The following is a 21,010-nucleotide window of genomic DNA, read 5'->3' as shown; positions in this document are numbered from 1 at the left end:
ACAGAATTTTAGCTAGAGGTTCTCCCAAGCCCCTGCAAACCCCCAACAACCACCCCAGAAAAGGTGTTGAAACACATTCAAGTAGCATATTTGTGAATATTACAATAGTAATGTTTCAGTTAACAGGAGCTTGCATGAGTTTGTTGTTAGCAAATTGAACTAGAATAATGGGACATAATCGCAGGCCATTTTATCACCTTGATTGTTGCATTTTTATGTTGTCTGATACTACTCTAAGATTTTGCGTTTTCTCCTTTGATTGAGTGGCTAGCAGAGTAGGTTTTCAGAATAATATAGGCATAATAATTCTCAAACAGTCTGTTTCCAAAAGGAAAGTCTAGGAGGAAAAATGGGAAATAAGCAAAGGGAATCTTAATATGTAGAAGGAAAAAGTTTAGAGTCAGTGAAGAGTGGAACACTGTGAAACCAGATTTCAAATTGGTAACTGAGAAAATAATTTCAGTTTGTTGACTTAAGTACTGATTCTGCTCATTAAACAAGTCAAATGTTTGATATTTATGCCAGGATCCTATACTAAACGTCTTCTCCTACCTGTCTGTAAAATGTTTCAATACTTAAAATTAGGCTTGAATGAGCATTACTGATTTAAAGATCTGTACCTATCCATTATTTACTATTCTGTATATTTTCTTTCATTTCTAAATTCCTAGGTTCTGAGACAGTATAATATATTGCCGTTTGCCCAAGTTTGCCTGGTGCACCAGTTGCGGCCCTATTTGGACCGGGACTCACTGCTCACAGTCACTCATGCCCTCATCACCTCGAGGTTCGACTACTGTAATGCTCTCTACATAGGGCTACCTTTGAAAAGTGTTCGGAAACTTCAGATCGTGCAGAATGCAGCTGCGAGAGCAGTCATGGGCTTCCCTAGGTATGCCCATGTCACACCAACACTCCGCAGTCTGCATTGGTTGCCAATCAATTTCCGGTCACAATTCAAAGTGTTGGTTATGACCTTTAAAGCCCTTCATGGCATCGGACCAGAATATCTCCGACACCGCCTTCTGCCGCACGAATCCCAGCGACCGATTTGGTCCCACAGAGTGGGCCTTCTCCGGGTCCCATCAACTAAACAATGTCGGTTGGCGGGCCCCAGGTGAAGAGCCTTCTCTGTGGCGGCCCCGACTCTCTGGAACCAGCTCCCCCCAGAGATTAGAACTGCCCCTACCCTCCTCGCCTTTCGCAAACTCCTTAAAACCCACCTTTGTCGTCAGGCATGGGGGAACTGAGATATCTCCCCTGGGCCTATACAATTTATGTATGGTATGCTTGTGTGAATGTTTGTTTAATAATGGGGTTTTAAAAAAATATTTTATATTGTAAATTATTAGATTTGTTACAAACTGTTTTTTATTGTGTTGTGAGCCGCCCCGAGTGTGCGGAGAGGGGCGGCATACAAATCTAATTAATAATAATAATAATAATAATAATAATAATAATAATAATAATAATAATAATGTGTGCCACAGGTGGCACGCGGGGCCATATGGGAGGGCACGCGAGACATTTCCATGTTTCAGCTCCAGCGTGCATGCAGGTGCTGGCCAGCTCATTTTCGGCCTATGGTAAGGCTGCTTTGTCCTCCAGACGCTTCAGAGAATCCCCGAGGCAAACAAATCCCCACACACCGGTATGAACCCACTGATGCAATTTTTGGCATTTTTTTCCTCCCGACTCTCCTAAGAAGGAGGTTCTCAGCTGTGCTTTGGAGGAAAAGATTAAAGTGAGAGTGGGCCAGAAGGTTTCTTTCAACATGGAGACTCTGGAAAAAAATTGTGGAAAATTGCATCAGTGGGTTCCTACCAATGAGGCATTCTGGACCACACTGGTGTGAAGCCCCCACTGCTTACCAGGCTTCAGAAAGGCCTGCCACATGCGCAAGAGACAGCACGCGGGGGGGGGGGGGGTTTGCACATGTATGTGGGGAGGGAAGGGGTATGGGCGCATGCATGCTAGCATACATGCATACACCCCTTTTGGCACGCGAACCAAAAAAGGTTCGCCATCAATGATTTATTGGGTAGTTTCACACAGAATTCCAAGGCATATGTCAATAGATTCAGGATCTAATAGCTGAATTTTGGTTAGCTAGTTTTGTTACCTGTCCAGATTTGGATTTGTGACAAAATGAATAGTGCGTAAAGTTAGCAGATGTGAAGAATAAAGGAATGGCAGGAGGCACAGAGTCTTACAGGTAAGTTCAATGGTGACTGCTAGAGTATAAAAAGGAGGACTCTCTATAGTAGTTAGGTGGAGCTTGAAGGAGACTTGTCTTCTGTAAAAAAGGGAACGGCTTCTTCAAGGAGAATGTAACCCTGACATCCACTTATAATATCATCAGAGTTCAGACACTTTTGCTAACAGCAAAAGAATAAATGAAAGAGACAAAGAACTTATTTCAGAGCCCCTCTAAGCTTCTCGTATAGACAATTAAATTGTTAATTGTCTATACAAGAAGCTTAGAGGGGCTCTGAAATATACAGATGGTAACATCAAACCAGGGAGATTCAGATTTGGGTCTAAGTTGCTTTTAGATTTATTGACATATGAAATTCATGATGACTTAGCAAAGTTTTACCTTTGATGCTCACCCTCAAAATGGACTAATTCAGAAATTGGATGAGCATATTGCATGAGCAAAGGAACATCAACAAAAAATAAACATCTAATCATTCTCAAATATGGGCAAAATGTTTTCCCCACAAAATATACTGAATGCTGATTTTCTTTCACATTCATGTTACATTTCTGAATCTAAAAGTTTTTTTCCAGATTTGTTTGTGCACCCTGGGGCAAAGACACAAGACTGCCAAAAATATTGCTTTTCTGCAAATTAGTATGCCTTGCTGCCTTTTTGTCTGGCAATCAAATATGATTCAAGCTGTCATTGTTATCCTATTACATAGAGTGGCTGTTGTGTTAAATTAGAGGCTTGCATTTATTCAGACTTTGGGTAGAAATTCAGAACTTGGAATCAGAATGAAAAAAGATAATCCAATAGACTGGCCACCTGTCTAGTGATGAATTAAAACCTTGTTTAGGATTAACTCACCAGTTTCTAATATATCTCTACACCGATAAGACAGAAACGCTTAAAGGGAAGGTAAACTCCTATCTAGATGTTTGCTAATAGAATGATAAGAAGATGATTTCTTCATATAAAATATTTAAAAATTAAAAGGGCAAAGTTCAACATAGCTGCTGATGTCTTGGATTGGGAGCAACAGAAATGATACATAGCCATGAATATATTTACACTGATTTAAAACATTAAAATTCCCACAATTGATTTTAAATTAATATAAAAAGGAGTGGATACCCAATTATTTTTACATATTATATATAAGTTTTCATTAAAAATACAGACGAACTGGGATCATATATTATATTAGAATATTAGAAATCCTTATCTTTAATTATTTATTATATAAAATTATATGTTAAGCCTGAGCTGATTTTATATGGAATCTAAAGCAAAAAATACCTACTAGGACAAAAGAAGAAACTATCTTCAGAAGTTTTACATGATGATTTTATCTTTCAATAAAGGAATGGAGATGACACATTTTTGTCTTTTTCATGTAAATACTTTGACATACCATATGTTGGATTGTAACTCACTATCTTAGGAAAATTGTAACCAGTATATAGTAAACAATAATCTTGTCATATGGGTAGGATAAACCGTCTTAAAATAAATAATCTCATATAGACTTTACTCATGTATTTGTTTGAAGCCACTTCTATTTCCCTTTATAACCATTAAAACTAGGTTATTGCATATTTTACTGTTTTTCTTTTCATTTTCCTTTTTTCCTTTACTATTTTAATTTTGCATTCTTATTTCATTGCATGAAATGATTCAAAATGTAACATTGACAATAAGAATTTGGTTATTGTAAAATATATTACAATTTTTCTGCAAGCATTGTTATTTGTTAGTCTAATTCTTCAGTTAGATTTCTGAAAATGAATGTGTATATTCACATTATGTGGGTTACTTATTTCATGACTGGTTGGGAAATATTATTGTATCATAAAGAATCAAAATGAATAGAACCTCCCTGGGGGACAAATTTAAAGCTGAAAATACTTAAATAAAAAAACACTTTAAAAGTTCCAGGAGGCTGACAAACTCGTTTCAGTATATACATTTTTAATGGTTCACGTTAACTTGCTTCTTCCTTCTGTTTTTCTGACTGGTTATCTTCCCAGGGGCTTACAGTTCAGCTGATTGATAACCGTTAGTCAAACCCAGTAACTGTATCTGTCTGTGGTTGGAGAGGGGTGTGGAAGTGAATGGCATGCCATTCTGTTGTGGTTTTCCTTCAAGCTTCCAAACATGCCAGACATTGTCACAATTGTAGATATGATGGGCAAAGGAAACCGTTGGTCAACCATAAACCAAAAGCTGTTATTTAGTGCCTAACAAAGAGAGGAGGGGGAATGCCAGCCTAACAGGCAGATATCCTTTAATCAATCACATAATGTAATAGGACTGTTAAAGCCAGACTGAGTGCTGGATGCCTCAGCTATAGCAGAGTGCTAAGCTAAGAACTTTGTTCTGGCAAATTAATATTTTGATGGCTGTGTTTGGAGGAGGAGGAGGTTATGACTGTGTTTGGAGGAGGAGGAGGTTCCTTGTGTAGTCTTCATTAGGAAGAGCGAAGGATTATATACATGAGGAAATGACAGGTATCAGAGGTAGATTCCAACTCACGTCACCACCAGTTCACTTCCTCCCAGGCCTTGTGGCTGTACGCACATTGTGTGCCAAGTGGTCATAAGCAAATTTCAGCTTATGCCCAGAAGCAAAAAAAATGCTTTAAATTCAGCTTATGCCCAGAAGCAAAAAGCCCAGCATCTGTGCATGCGCAGAAGCCAAAAACCAAATGGTGGTGGCCACAGACTGGAACCGGCAGAATCAGCTCCATGATGTCACCATCAGTTTACTACCGGTTCAATAGGACCGGTCCAAACCTGTAGGAACCTACCTCTGTCAGGAATGATATGTTCTATTGATGGGGAGGTGGAGGAGCAGGAGAGCACCTTGACTGATGTTGCGTATGATATTTTGGTGTATGCAATGCAATGGGTGATATGGAAGTTTAGGATATCCAGAAGTCAGTCTTCTTTTTTAATTATTATTTTTTCACAAACTTTGCAGCCATACGTACCATAATATTAAAACAGACATATATACTTATACATTAATTCAAAATGCCATAAACAAATACAGTGATACTTTGTCTTACAAACTTAATTGGTTCCAGGACGAGGTTCGTAAGGTGAAAAGTTTGTAAGATGAAACAATGTTTCCCATAGGAATCAATGGAAAAGCGATTAATGCGTGCAAGCCCAAAATTTACCGCTTTTGCCAGCCGAAGCACCCGTTTTCACACTCATGGGATTTCCCGGAGCCTTCCCTCCATGGGAAATCCCACCTCCGGATTTTGCCATGCTGCAGGGGAATCCCAGCAGAGGAATTCCATCAGCGCGAAAACGGGTGCTTTGGCTGGTAACGGAAGTCCAGAGGTGGGGTTTCCCAGAGGTATCACTGTATCCTAAATTAGCATCTTTTATACTTTTATCTCCCATCTGTTCTCCTTCTATAATCCATTTTACTCCTCTCCCTCTATCTCCTTTCTCCTTCTGTCCCTCTTACTACTTCTCTCCTGCCTCTCCCCCCTTTCTTTCAACTTCTTCCTCCCTCTTGTCCTTCCCTGAGTACTTTTTATCCTAATCCATTATATGGTTAACAAACGAGCAATTCAAAACTCTGACTTCATTCCAACATTGGTACTATACTTAAACTAACAGCTTTACTTTATCCAGATTAAAATATATGTTATATTCTTCTAGGTATATCTACTATTATCTAATGCTGCCTCCTTACTTCCTATTTTTGTTGCCTCTACCACCTTTCATTTTCAATTTTCTTTCTAATTATTCGCTATTGCTTATCTTCCAAACTTATTCGTTATCTCTTGTACTTCTTAATTTTAGGCCATACTCTTCTCTTTGTTCAATTTATATATTAACTTTTTTTTTCTTTCTTCAATTTCTGAATGCCCTAAATTTCTAATATCTTTCCACATTTTGTATCTCCTTTCCAACTTCATTTTCTTTTTAAAAATTCTAGTCTTATCACTACACTTCCATCCATTGGTTAATAACATTCTAGAATCTTTACAACAAAAATCCCATTTGTCAATTATATAATCTTATACAGAGATCTTGTAACATTCTAACATATCAATAATTATCTAAATCATTTTCAATATGAAATCAAATTTATAAATTATTCAAATTTTATGTAGAAATATGTCTTATAGAGTATCCAATTTAGTGTAAATTTTAAATGCATCTTAAAATTCAGTTAATATGGGGCTAGCACACGTGCAGTTGACACTAATACAGTTGCAGTTGGGGTTTTAAATGTTGCTAATCTGCATGGATGCAAAACGTACAAAAGGAAGATTCCATCAGAGAAAAACAGTACATTACTAGAGCCAAAAATTGCTGCTACTAACTGACCTAAAAGTGGTCATAACAGTGCTAAAATAGAATCCGATATAGAAATGGTTGAATCTACAGTAAAAAAAAAAGGTTTTCAATTTCCTTTCTATAACTATAACTACTTATAAATTATATACGTTTAATGTTTTACTCTAATGTTATATTGATACTGTAGCTCTTACCTACAGTTATCCATTTAGTGACCGTTCAAAGTTGAAATGGCACTGAAAATAAGACCAATTACTTATTTTCATGTCCATTGCTGCTTCCCCATGATCATGTGGTCTCATTTTGGGCATTTGGCATTTATTTATGATAGTTTATGTATCATAGGGGCATGTGATAATTGTAATCTTCCCATCAGCTTTCGAAAAGCAAAGTCAATGGAGGAAGCCAGATTTGCTCAATGTCTGTATAAATCACTTAACAATTGCAGTTATTTGCTTAATAACTGCAGTGATTCGCTAAACTGTGGCAGAAACTGCCTTGCCTAGTAATGGAAATTTCGGCTAAAACTTTTGGCTATACTTTGAAGGTTACTTGTAATTAATATGTACCTGTATATTTTCCATTTCTATACAGTTTGCAGAGATTACCTAAATTTAAATTATACTAGTTAAAATTACAATTATTTGCTGAAAGAGAAGTACATAATTTCGAAATTATCTTTTAATATTTCATAGTTTAAGTTGCATAAGAATCCCTCTTAACTATGCACTAACAATTGATCAAAATGTCCCTTCATGTTTTCACATTTCCGGTAGGAATGCTATCTTGAGATAAGGCTATTTTATATAACCTGGAAATATTTGTGAATGTGTTTTCACTAAACCTTTCTATGTTGCATTCATATTCAACTGAGTTTTAGGTACTGAGCATATAGAATATATCTTTATGGACTTTTGTTCGTTCGGTTTCATAATTTTGCTTTGGCAGTCCTATCTGTTCCCATCAAAGCATTTAAAAATATGTTCCAGGGTGGGTTTTTTTTTATTATAAAAAAATCAGGTTTATATGCAGACTGGGAAGCAGAAAATCAGATAGAAATCTGTGAAATGATGGGACAGCAAGACAGCAGGATATTGACAGCGTTGGAGTCCAACCAAAGGAAAAGACATAAAACAATCCTGAAATACTTTGCCATCTTGTTTTGAGTAAATACAATGTGCCAGATTTTCTCAAAGGAAAAGATGGAGAAAACAATTTGGGTTTGATGATTTTTGGACAATTGGAAAAATAGATTTGTTTTCCAAGCCATTCATAGAATCATAGGACTTGAAGGACCTTGGTGATCTTTTAATCCAGGCTCCTGTTCAAGGTAGGAGTTTTACACCATCCCAGTCAAATGGTATCCAGTCTATTTTTAAAAACTTTTCTATTATTGTTAAAAAACTTAGTTACAGGTTGCTTGTTTGTTTGTTTATCAGATTTCTATGCTGCCCTTCTCAACAGACTCAGATATCACTCTTTAGACAATATACATTTACATTCTATGCATTTATTTGACACTCTATTAAAATAAGATTTACTATTTTAACCTAATTTTAAAAGTTCAAGAAACATTTTACTATTAGTTAGCTGTTTCTCTGATAGAACTTGCAGTAGAAGAATGTTTCACACTCTGGCAACTTCCAGGTGCATTGATTTCAACTTCTGGAATTTCCCAGACAATACTTTTATATATAGAAGTGACTTCCAATCTTCATCTCAGTAACTGTGAACAAATTCAATAATTCCTCACCCCTATAAAGTTAAATGCATATCTGTTCTTCCCATATCCCATCTCTTTTGGGGGAGTATAATTTTTTTCTTTATTTTTCTTCCAGCATACAATAAAACAAAACAATAAAAATACAGAATCAATGCTTGAAATAATACTTAATGATATTTCTTTAATATGTTAAACATTCAGAGAGAAAAAATGCTAATAATACTTTCAATAGGTACTTTTTATCCTCTTTGCTAAGTTAATTAAAATTAACTACACATGAGATATATTATATTCCCTTTTTCTATTTATAATAAAACATAAACATCTTAACCTCTTAACTCAATATCTAATTTAATCTTTTCATCTGTATGTTAACTCCTTATCCAATGCTGCCACCAATCCTTATTTCGTCATCTGGGTTTTAAATAGATTAAAATTAAATCATCATGTTTTTCTTCAAAAGTAATTAAAAGAAAATACTTCTCAATTATTTTTAGTTTCCAACCATTCATAAAACTTTCCCCAGATCTTATAGTAATCATACGTCTCTTTATCTTTAAGTTTTAAAGTAAACCTATTCATTTTAGCACAATCTAAAATCTTACGTAATATTTCTCTTTCATCTGGAATTTTATTCAGCTTCCAATTTTGTGCATATTATTATTACTATTATTATTATTATTATTTTTGTTGTTGTTGTTGTTGTTATTAATTAGATTTATATGCCGCCCCTCTTGGGAGATTTGGAGTGGCTCACAACAACAAAACACAGTACAAATCCAATAGTTAAAAACAGTTTAAAACATAAAAACAGTCATACATCCCAGACAAACTATGCATAAAACGAAATGGCCCGGGGAATCAATTTTCCCCTTGCCTGATGGCAGAGGTGGGTTTTGAGAAGTTTGCAAAAGGCAAGGAGGATGGGAGCAATCCTGATCTCCAAGGTGAGTTGATTTCAGAGGGTTGGGGCCGCCACAGAGAAGGCTCTTCCCCTGGGTCCCGCCAGATGACATTGTTTTGTTGATGGGACCCAAAGAAGACCAACTCTCTGGGACCTAATCGATTGCTGGGATTCGTGTGGCAGAAGGCGGTCCTGGAGATATTCTGGTCCGATGCTATGAAGGGCTTTATAGGTCATAACCAACACTTTGAATTGTGACCGGAAACTGATCGGCAACCAATGCAGACTGCGGAGTGTTGGTGTGACATGGGCATATCTAGGAAAGCCCATGATTGCTCTCGCAGCTGCATTCTGCACGATCTGAAGTTTCCGAACACTCTTCAAAGATAGCCCCAAGTAGAGAGCATTACAGTAGTCGAACCTTGAGGTGATGAGGGCATGAGTGACTGTGAGCAGTGACTCCCGGTCGAAGTAGGGCCGCAACTGGTGCACCAGGCGAACCTAGGCAAACACCCTCCTCGCCACAGCAGAAAGATGGTTCTCTAATATGCTACTCTAGCTGCTGTTAAAATATGTATAATCAAATATATTTATTCTTTATTAAAATTTTCTGGTAAAATACCTAATAAGAATATTTCTGGTTTAAATTCAATAGTCCTTTTCAAAATCTTCTGTATCCATTGCTGAATCTCTTTCAAAAATTTCTTAGCTTCTGTGCATGCCCACCACATATGATAAAAAGAGCCCGGTAACTGATTACATTTCCAACATTTCATTGATCTATTCTTAAACATTTTTGCTAATCTTTCTGGTGTCATATGCTATCTGTAAAACATCTTATATATATTCTCTTTATACGCTGTTAACATTGACATTTTATAATTTCTTTCCCAAATTTGTTGCCCTTTATCAATATCTATTGAATATCCTATATTCTTCATCCACTTTATCATTGTATCTTTAACTTGTTCAAATTCTAAATCAATAGACAAAAAATAGCCATAAAACTTTTTTATCATATGCTCATCTGAGCCAAATAAAATTTCATCTTTTAAATGTCCTATTAAAATATCTTGAAATTTTATTCCACTGTACAGTGACCCCCCGATCATTGCGAGGGTTCCGTTCCAGGACCCCTAGCAATGATCGGGTTTTCGCGAAGTAGCGCTGCGGAAGTAAAAACACCATCTGCGCATGCGCAGATGGTGTTTTTACTTCCGCAGCAGCGAGGAGCCGAAGATTGGGGTTTCCCCACTGCCCACGCAAACTCCTCGCTGCCGCTCGCCCGCCCTTCGCCCGCCCACGCCGTTCGCTCGCGCCGCTTCCCAGCTGAGTCCTGAAGCCAATTCGCTTCAGGACTCAGCTGGGAAGCGGCGAGAATGAACGGCGTGGGCGGGCGAAGGGCGGGCGGGCAGGTAGCGGACAAGCCGTTCGCTCGCGCCGCTCGCTCGTCCTGAAGCCAATTCGCTTCAGGACTCAGCTGGGAAGCGGCGAGAATGAACGGCGTGGGTGGGCGAAGGGCGGGCGGGCAGGCAGGCGGCGGACAAGCCGTTCGCTCGCGCCGCTCGCTCGTCCTGAAGCCAATTCGCTTCAGGACTCAGCTGGGAAGCGGCGAGAATGAACGGCGTGGGCGGGCGAAGGGCGCGCGGGGCGCGCGGGCAGGCGGCGGACAAGCCATTCGCTCGCGCCGCTCGCTCGTCCTGAAGCCAATTCGCTTCAGGACTCAGCTGGGAAGCGGCAAGAATGAACGGCGTGGGCGGGCGAAGGGCGGGCGGGCGGCAGCGAGGAGTTTGCGTGGGCGGTGGGGAAACTCCTCGCTGATGCCCGCCGCTCGCCCTCCCGCCAGCAAGAGGGGGAAGACCTAGGGAAGCCGCCCAGCAGCTGATCTGCCCGGCGCCATCTACGCATGCGTGCCCATAGAAAAAAGGGCGCGCATGCGCAGATGGTGTTTTTACTTCCGGGTTGCAAAATCGCCATATAGCCATTTCGCAATGATCGGGGTCGCAATACCCGGGGGATCACTGTACTCTGCTGGGTTGTATCTGGTAAGGTACTCTAAAATAATGTTTGTTTTCAATTTCCCCCCAAGTTTCAATTAAAGAATTTCTAATGTTATGTCTTTGAAAGTACCTATGTATTTCCATACCATACAAATGAGTGCCATCCTATCTGTAAATCATGCCCTTCTAAAGTCAAAAGTATTTTGTTTCTGAGCGTTATCCATTCTTTAATCCACGTCATTGCTGCCGCTTGATAATACAAATGCCAGTTTGGAAGTCCAAATCCTCCTCTTATTCGTACATCTTGTAAACATTTTAAACTAATCCGTGGTCTTTTTCCTTGCCAAATAAATTTAGTTGTTATCTTATTCATATCATTAAAAAAGGTTTTATTAACTTTAATTGGTATATTTGAAAATAAGAAAAGCAATTGTGGTAAAATATTCATCTTAATTAGTGCAATCCTGCCCATCTATGACAACTGCAAGTGTTTCCACTTTCGCAAATCAGTTTCAATTTGTTTCTTCAATTTAATATAGTTCTCCCATATCTCATCTCTTAGCTACAAGCAAAACATAAATACAGTACATCAATTTTTCAATCCTGGTGTCAGCAAAAAGTCTTTAAAGGGTTTGCCTTTAAAATAAATTATCTTGTTTTAACTTTAATCAAATCAACCAGTTTTATATTCCTTTCTTTTACTTCTAACAATCAGTCTTAATCAAATATCGTCATAAGATTTGATTTCTCTAAAATTCTTCTCACAGATTTCTTCAAGTACTTAACAAACCTCCAATAAGAAAACATTTTCCAATTCATTCTCTTGGTGTAATCACTGACAATACCCTTTTAATTTTTAAGACTTCATGCAGTTTCTTTTATATATCAAATGAAGTATTATTTTTCCAAATTATCTTGGACTGTCCTTTGCAGTTGTGCTTTCAGAACTTTCTGTCTTGTCAAATAAAATTTATTCCACATCTATCATTTCTTTATTACCATTTTTAGACATAATTCGTTGATAGAAGCAGACATAATTACTGACAATGTTGATACTGAAGTATTAACACCATTTTTCAAAGATGATATTTAATACAGTATATTCAGTGTTAAATATTTTTGTGATATTCTAATATGAACTGACACCAAGAGCAAGCTTGAGGTTTTTTTCTGCTTCAAATCTTTAATTCTAATGTCCATTTTTACTATCTTGTCTTATTTTTGTTATGATTTTAATATCTAGAATGTCCAAAATAAATCTGTTTCCTAGGAGAAGCTGTTTTTTTCTATTAATTCCAAAATAGTAAAATTTAATATTCCAATTTTATTTGAATCCTTAATCCATTTATAACTCTTAGATCAAAATCATGTTTAGCTTTTTGTTGCATGTTTTGGTTTTTTAAGTTCTTAAGGTTATAATTTAAGATTAAAGAAACTTTACCAGGTTTAGGGTATGTTATGTCCCAACTGCTCAATAGCTGTTGCCTTTAGTCATCGCTTTTTACGGTATGTTTGCAGTTTGGAAAAGGTACCACACTGGTTTGTTGCACAGCATAAAAGTCGGAACCATCAATCCATTCAGTCATTATTGTCTTTTTTTCACCTGGTAAAAACTCCAAGCATACAGGTTAATATTTTCTGAGCACCGTTCCTTAGATCTCATAGCAGATTTGGGATTTTAGGACCCTTTGTATACCAAGTTTATAAAGGTAATATAAAGTTTATATTTGTATATCATTTGTATGCAGAGTATATAAATGCTAGTATTCCTTGTTACTTGTGGCTTACTGCAGGATTTTTATGTAAATAACTTGTGGGTTATTCAATAGATTTTAAATCTTTTTCAAAAGAGATTGCTTCTCAGGAAAGTACCTATAATGGTTTGAGTGAACAATAAATAAAATACTTTTGTTTCCATTGGTTTATTTGTTTTGCAGTGCTTTTATAAAAGCTTCAAGTAGGTAAGAGTTAACTTCCTTCATGCTTTCATTCATGTGTGCAAAGACTTTAAGCTGATACAAGTAGGAGTATGTTTGGTTAAGCAAAGTTTATTCCATGAGAAACTGACCTACTGGCACTAAACATTTGCTATTCAAAAGTTTCCCATCATAATGTCAGATAGAAATATTTTTAGTTGGAGAGGCCCAAAACAAATATACCTTATTGCTGAAAATCGGAACTACAAATGCTAGGTGTTTTTAAATAAAAGGCATTTCAAAGTTAAGTAAATGATCATAATATGCTTGTAATAGTCGTACAATTTTAATTTTAATCAAGGTTAATTTTATGAATTGTAGTTCTGTTTTAATGCCCATATATATGATATGATACATGAATTGGAGACATCTTCTATTTTTTGTATTATTTAGTCAGCGAATTTCATTTAGTCATTGCGATATAAGGGAAAAGAACGCAAATTAATTTCCACCAGTGAGATCTTTATCCAATCAGCTAGACAAAAGCAAGAATGTAATGCAGCAGTTGCCAATGAAAGCTCCATATTTCTCCTTTATGATCAGAAGAATAAAGCATTTTGTTTAATTTCTTCTTTTTACTCTATATGGACAAGGAATAATGATTTTAAAAAATAACTCAAATCCAATCTTTCAAAAGCTATCTGGTCTTCAGATATATTAAATCTCAGCTCCTACAATTCCATAAGCAGCCCCCTTTTTTCATACAAGCTAGCGTTAAGTTTGTCTGTACTTCTCATTTTCTCTTTTGGCAGATCCCTTTGAATATAAAAACATTATTATACTTCTTAAACATTAAGAGTTTTAACGTTATACATTTTAAGGCTAAAACAACAAAGATTCATATAATGTCTCTAAATCTAACAAATATATGGAGATGTAACCATAAGTTGCATGCCTTTAACATGCCATAGAAGCTGTTTTTGTTGCAGTGCCCCAGTGCTTCAGGAATGAAATATCCGATGTGGTTGTAATACGGAAGAACCATTTCCACAAAGTAAAGAACCACACATGCAAGCAGAACTTTATTTTCAGTTTCCCATATTGCATAGGCAATAAACAATAGCAATAAGCGGCAGCCCTAAGAACTACAAAGCAAATTTCAACTGTACATGATTTCTTATCATGCATGTAAATAGTTATTTTGGATAAAAGCCAGAGTGTTTCTTTTTTTTAAAAAAAAAAAGTCTTTGAATAAAAACGGAACCTGAGCAAATCTGTCTCTAATCTACATGGATTTCCTTATCTTGTTTCAAGGTTCATTACCAATCAGAAGAGTTGACACAAAGATACAGAGTCTGCATTGTGAGGATGTATCTAGTCTTCAGTCTTAGATTTTTCCAAGACAATCTACATGATATTCTTGAGATGGTCAAACAAATGTGAGACAATCTCTGTTATACTTGGATGCTCCATTTATTGTAGAGAAGTTCACATGTGTATTTTATCCTTCTTTTGCTTACATTTCTATGACATTTGAACTCAGCATTCCCTCGCCCCCACCCCACCCCGAAAGGACAGTCAAACTGGGGGTTTAGAAGACGACTAGGAAGAAGTAAAACCCTAAACAATCACGGGAGAGACAAATCATATTATTAATGTGGTTTCTTCTTTGATTAATTTATAGAATTATGTTACCTCTATTGATTAGATAAAAGAACTTTTCCCAGACAATTTCTGATACATGAAAATGCTTTCCTGATTATCCCGTCTGATTAAGCCACAAGGGTGCTTTACACAAAGTAATCTACAACCTTCAAAGATAAAATAGATTAATTCTAAACCTAAAAGATCTACTGTACTATCTGGTGGGAGTACCAAAGAGGCATTCCTTGCTATACTGTTTATACCAATAAGTAGATAATTTATCTAATACAGCTTTTGTCATGCTTAGCTTAGTCAAATAGTCAGAAACGTACAGTTTATCTTCATTGTCTAAGGAAAAATCGATAATCCCTAGGTTTTACTACATCTTGAGCACAACTCTATTAATTGTAAATACTCTGTATGGGTACCAGCTTAGTTCTGAAATTGAATCAGACTTCCTTTTATCTAAAACCCCCCCCCCCCCCCATTCCTAATGAACAGTACTTTTTCCAGTCTTCTAGTAATTTCTTTTCTTAAACTATTTCGTTGGCTTCTTTGACTAAAAAAACTCTCTGGTAGAGCATAATTCAGTCCAAATGCATGGTTTCTTATGTGGCTTGGTTTCAACTGCCAAACATTTTAGTGCCTGATAGAGGAAGCAGCATCCTACATAAGTTGCTAGTTTGAAGGCCTATGGTTGTAGTGGTCAAGATAAGAATTTAGAGTATTCGGGAAATGCTATCTAAGATCTCAAGCCAAGTACAACCATTCATCATCTTTAATTAAATCTATTTTTATATAATTATTGTGGCTCCAAGATCCCTAATAACAGTTAAGCCTCCATTCAAGCTTCCCATGATCACTTCCAGAACCTGTTGTACAAGAGTCAAATTGCATATGTATTCATGCTAGTTCTTTCTATACGACATTGTTCTCTAGAGTGCCCAAACAGGCTTGACGATTTATGTTATAAAAACTTACTCTTTATTTCCGGTTTCCATTTTCACCAACATTTGAGTTTTCTACTGACCTGCAGCAATTTGTGTCCTGGCATTTCTATCATGTTTCTTACTCCTTAGTCGATGAATGCTCACTTACCCATCATGATATCAAATCTCTTAGAAAAAAACAATGTTGAAGGATTAAATTGGACATATTTACAGTAGGTGGACTTCAAGCTAATTATTACTCATCTAAAGTGTTTTTCTCCTCTCTTAGCTGAAAGAGTTTCTAAATCATTTATTTATTTATTTTATTTATTATTTTGATTTGTATGCCGCCCCTCTCCGAAGACTCGGGGCGGCTCACAACAAGATAGAACAAATCATAAATAATCCAAATAACTTTAAAATTTTTAAAAGACTTAAAAGAACCCCATATACTAACAGACACACACACAAACATACCATGTATAAATTGAACATGCCCGGGGGAGATGTTTCAATTCCCCCATGCCTGATGGCAGAGGTGGGTTTTAAGGAGTTTACGGAAGGCAGGGAGAGTAGGGGCAGTTCTAATCTCTGGGGGGAGTTGGTTCCAGAGAGTCGGTGCCGCCACAGAGAAGGCTCTTCCCCTGGGGCCCGCCAACCGACATTGTTTAGTTGACGGGACCCGGAGAAGGCCCACTCTGTGGGACCTAATCGGTCGCTGGGATTTGTGCGGCAGAAGGCGGTCTCGGAGATATTCTGGTCCACTGCCATGAAGGGCTTTAAAGGTCATAACCAACACTTTGAATTGTGACCGGAAATTGATCGGCAGCCAATGCAGAATGCGGAGTGATGGTGAAACATGGGCATACCTAGGTAAGCCCATGACTGCTATCGCAGCTGCATTCTGCACAACATGACTTATTGTGAAAAAATATGTTTGCTGCTACATTCTGTATAAATATATAATAGTGGATGTACACCACCATATATAGAAATTAAATAAATAGGCAATGGCACATTACAAAGTCATCACTTGAATCCGCATCTCTTTATTAGTGTTCTTTCTTCTCTGCTTGATATCTCAAGTATTATCCAACAGCAGCTCTTCTGGTCACAAGCTCTTTCACATGGTTGTTTATAAATAGGAAAGGGGGGAGGGGACAAACATAAATCATAAATGTTTTGAATTATCATGGCAACATACTAGAGTGAATGTCCAAAATAAGGAGACTGGGTCAACCACAACAGAAGGCTAATAACTGCTCATATATCTATTGTATGTCCAAATACAGATCTATATTATGACATGCGGTATCCATAATTTCAGATATTCTCCAGATGCACATGTGATCATAGATAGTTTTGCAGTTTGGACATTCATGATAACAAATGTATTTCTTTCTTGGATGCTACAACAATGTTCCATAGTTTAAAGAATCCTGCCAAAAGCCGAAGACTAAGAATAGGAAAGATAATGAAGCAGGAGTATGTGGCTGTTAAAAGACCACAAAATGTGATCACATGACCCTGGGACATTGCAACTGTTATAAATATGAAGCAGCTGTTAAGCATGCAAATATTGATTATGTAACCATGGGAATGTTGCAATGTTTGTAAGTGAAAATTGACTATAATTCACTTTTTTCGCCAACGTCGTAACTTTGAACAGTCATTAAATGAATTGTTGTAATTCTCACCATTGTAGCATTTCCACTCTGCAATTTACTTATTTTAATTACAGCATCTTAGAGCAAATAGAGGTTTCTGCAGGACTTGTTGAGAAAGGATGAATTAAAGCCCTATCATGGATATTTATCAAATTCAGAGGTGAACATCTGAGTATCTATATAATACAATTCTAACTATGATACAACTTGCTTATTCTATAAGAGAGGGAACTTTTTTATAGAAGACTTGAAGGGAGCAGAGCAATCATGCAGTATGGTCACAAGGAGAGGTATATAGAGCCTGAGGTTGTTTTTATTTCATTATGAGAAGGGACATTTAAGAGGTACTCTATTAATAGAATAATAAGTAACTCTTTAGAGGTTATCTTTCCCTCTAATATCTTTGCCACTAAACTTTTTAAATTGTCCTGAGAAAAGCAGTGGAACATTAATGTGTCAGATGTTGATTTGTGATTGAGGGGACTTCAGAGGTCTCCTATTCCTGTTCCAAATGAACAGTTTCTGAGATGCTTGATAACTGGAGATTTTTTTGCTGAGATGCCAAAAGGGTAGAATTTTGAAAACCTCCAGAAGAGGGAAACTCACCTTGTTTCTTCATGGTTCATTTTAGGCAGTAGGCCAAGCATAGCCCATTTAGGAGTGTCTTTGATCTCTTCTGGTACTTAGTTTTCATTACTGTTTTTGTGTAATGAAAATGTTTGTATTGGCTCTAATTCATCTACAAACTATTTTGGAGACTTTTTAAAGTTTCTTCCCTGCTCACTAGTGGCTAACTCTAAAAACTGCCATAGGTGAATAGTCTTGCCATCTGAAGAAAGAAAGCTATTGAACCATTATTTGAAAAAAGAAAAATACTGTACAGTGTTACCTCGATTTTCGCGGGTTTGAACTTCGCGGAACATCTATACCACGGTTTTTCAAAAATATTAATTAAAAAATACTTCGTGGTTTCCCCCCCTATACCACGGTTTTTCCCGCCCGATGACATCATATGTCATTGCCAAACTTTAATCTGCCTTTAAAAAACTTTTTTTAAAAATAAACTTTAATAACTAAACATGGTGAGTAATAATCTAAATGGTTGCTAGGGGAATGGGAAATTGTAATTTAGGAGTTTAAAGTGTTAAGGGAAGGCTTGGGATACTGTTCATAGCCAAAAATGGTGTACAATGGTCCCTCGATCATCGCGAGGGTTCCGTTCCAGGACCCCAAGCGATGATCGATTTTTCGCGAAGTAGCGGTGCGGAAGTAAAAACACCATCTGCGCATGCGCAGATGGTGTTTTTACTTCCACCGCCGCCCGCCCTTCGCCCGCCCACCCCGTTGCTCGCGCCTGGGGTTTCCCCGCGCGTGTGCCGCCCGCCCGCCCACGCTGTTGCTGGGGCCGCTTCCCAGCTGGGGAGCGGAGCTGGGGTGTCCCCAAGCGCGCGCGCACCGCCCGCCCGCCCACGCTGTTGCTGGGGCCGCTTCCCAGCTGGGGAGCGGAGGTGGGGTTTCCCCAAGCGCGCGCGCGCGTTGCTGGGGCCGCTTCCCAGCTGGGGAGCGGAGCTGGGGTTTCCCCAAGTGCGCGCGCACCGCCCGCCCGCCCCACGCTGTTGCTGGGGCCGCTTCCCAGCTGGGGAGCAGAGCTGGGGTTTCCCCAAGCGCGTGCGCGTTGCTGGGGCCGCTTCCCAGCTGGGGAGCGGAGCTGGGGTTTCCCCAAGCGCGCGCGCGTTGCTGGGGCCGCTTCCCAGCTGGGGAGCGGAGCTGGGGTTTCCCCAAGCGCGCGCGCGTTGCTGGGGCCGCTTCCCAGCTGGGGAGCGGAGCTGGGGTGTCCCCAAGCGCGCGCGCACCGCCCGCCCGCCCACCCTGTTGCTGGGGCCGCTTCCCAGCTGGGGAGCGGAGCTGGGGTTTCCCCAAGCGCGCGCGCACCACCCGCCCACCCACGCTGTTGCTGGGGCCGCTTCCCAGCTGGGGAGCGGAGCTGGGGTTTCCCCAAGCGCGCGCGCATTGCTGGGGCCGCTTCCCAGCTGGGGAGCGGAGCTGGGGTGTCCCCGCGCGTGCTGCCCGCCCGCCCACGCCGTTGCTCGCGCTGCCGCTGGGGTCTTACCGGGGCAAGAGGGGGAAGACCCAGGGAAGCCGCCCAGCTTCCCAGCTGGGGAACTCCACCATCTACGCATGCGTGGCCATAGAAAAAAAGGCACGCATGCGCAGATGGTGGAGTTTACTTCCGGGTTGAAAACTCGCGAAATAGCCCTTTCGCGATGCTCGAGGACGCGAAACTCGAGGGTTCACTGTATTTACTTCCGCATTTCTACTTCGTGAAAATTCGACTTTCACGGGTGGTCTCGGAACGCATCCCCCTGCGAAAATCGAGGGAACACTGTACATACATTAGGCAAAATGGTTTATAGATATAGATAAATCAGGAAAGAAATGCAAAACTATGCAGCCATTTTATCGGTTTTATTTTAATTAAATAAAAGTCTGGAAGCAGGATTGGATGAATCAAATCAGAAAATAAGAAACTGAAACATTTATTTACTTGAACTTTTATCCCCCCCCCCCCCCCCAAACTAATGAAGCCATTTTATATTCTGGACCCTCAATATTTATATGAGTTCAGTTGCTACTACTTTAACCAAAGCAAAATTACATCACATTCCACCTGCCTTTCTCCCACTTGGTACTACACAGCTGGCTATACTTTTAAAGGTAATGTTATAGCTATTCTTTCAACTCAGATTGGCCTTTTAAGAAGTCTGCGCATCTTATTGCATTGTTGTAAAAAGGTATGGCTTTCCAATAAATTCTTCTAAAATAGTTAAAATTAAATCCATTTCTTACAGGATCAACAAAAAGCCAACCTGAACTTTTAAGAAAGTAAAAAAAAAAAATCCATTGCCTTTAAATATCTAAATTTTCAAGATATTATATATGGTTCTCTATATGTGTTTTAAATTAAATTAAATTAAAACTTTTATATACTTGCCAATCTAGATTTCTAAGAATCCTGTTTAATGACTATCTAGTGCACTGTTGGTGAACTTTTTTGGCACTGAGTGCTGAAACGGGAGTGTGTGTGTGTGTGTGTGTGTGTGCAGAAAACCAGAAGAGCAGCCGTCTGGTGCGCATGCGTGTCTCAGAAAGATGATCTTCCTGTTTTCAGCATGCACACTGACCACCTGGTGTTCTGGTTTCTGGCATGAAGACCAGCTGGGCGGTGTGCATGCACTTGCTAGAACCTGGAAGAGCAGCCACCCAGTGCGCATGCGCACTCTGGGAAGATCATCTCCTGGTTTCCTATCCACGCATTGATCTTCCAATTGATCTTCCAGTTTCTGGCATGCATATATGCACGAAGACCAGCTGGTCGGTGCACATGTACTTCCCAGAAACAGAAATCTCATCTTTCCAGTTCATGCATGTGCATGCCAGGAAGTTGATATTCCGGTTTCTGGTGCACACATGCATACCAACCACATGGTTTTTCAGTTTCCGGTGCTACTACCTGCATGAAGACCACCTGGCCAGCATGCTGGAAACCCAGAAGAGCAACAGGTGAACATTTATGTGTCTGGAAAGATGGCTGGGTGCCATTTCCAGCATGTGTGCCATAGATCCACCATCATGGATCTAGTATATGCTCCATTTAGAATCTGAAATGATCCCTCTGAAATCTTGGATCTGCATGGTCTC

General features: G+C 38.9%; 1 protein-coding gene across 10 annotated transcripts in view; it reads left to right on the top strand.

The window, feature by feature from the left end:
- Positions 1-21,010, top strand: part of CDK6 (cyclin dependent kinase 6) — a 185,341-nt gene that overhangs the window by 115,329 nt on the left and 49,002 nt on the right. The gene's annotated exons all lie outside the window — the stretch shown is intronic.

The sequence above is a fragment of the Erythrolamprus reginae genome, chromosome Z (genome assembly GCF_031021105.1).
Source record: "Erythrolamprus reginae isolate rEryReg1 chromosome Z, rEryReg1.hap1, whole genome shotgun sequence".
NCBI lineage: Eukaryota > Metazoa > Chordata > Lepidosauria > Squamata > Dipsadidae > Erythrolamprus > Erythrolamprus reginae.
The sequence above is the reverse complement of the archived record's forward strand: the minus strand, read 5'-3'. Positions and strand labels throughout refer to the sequence as shown.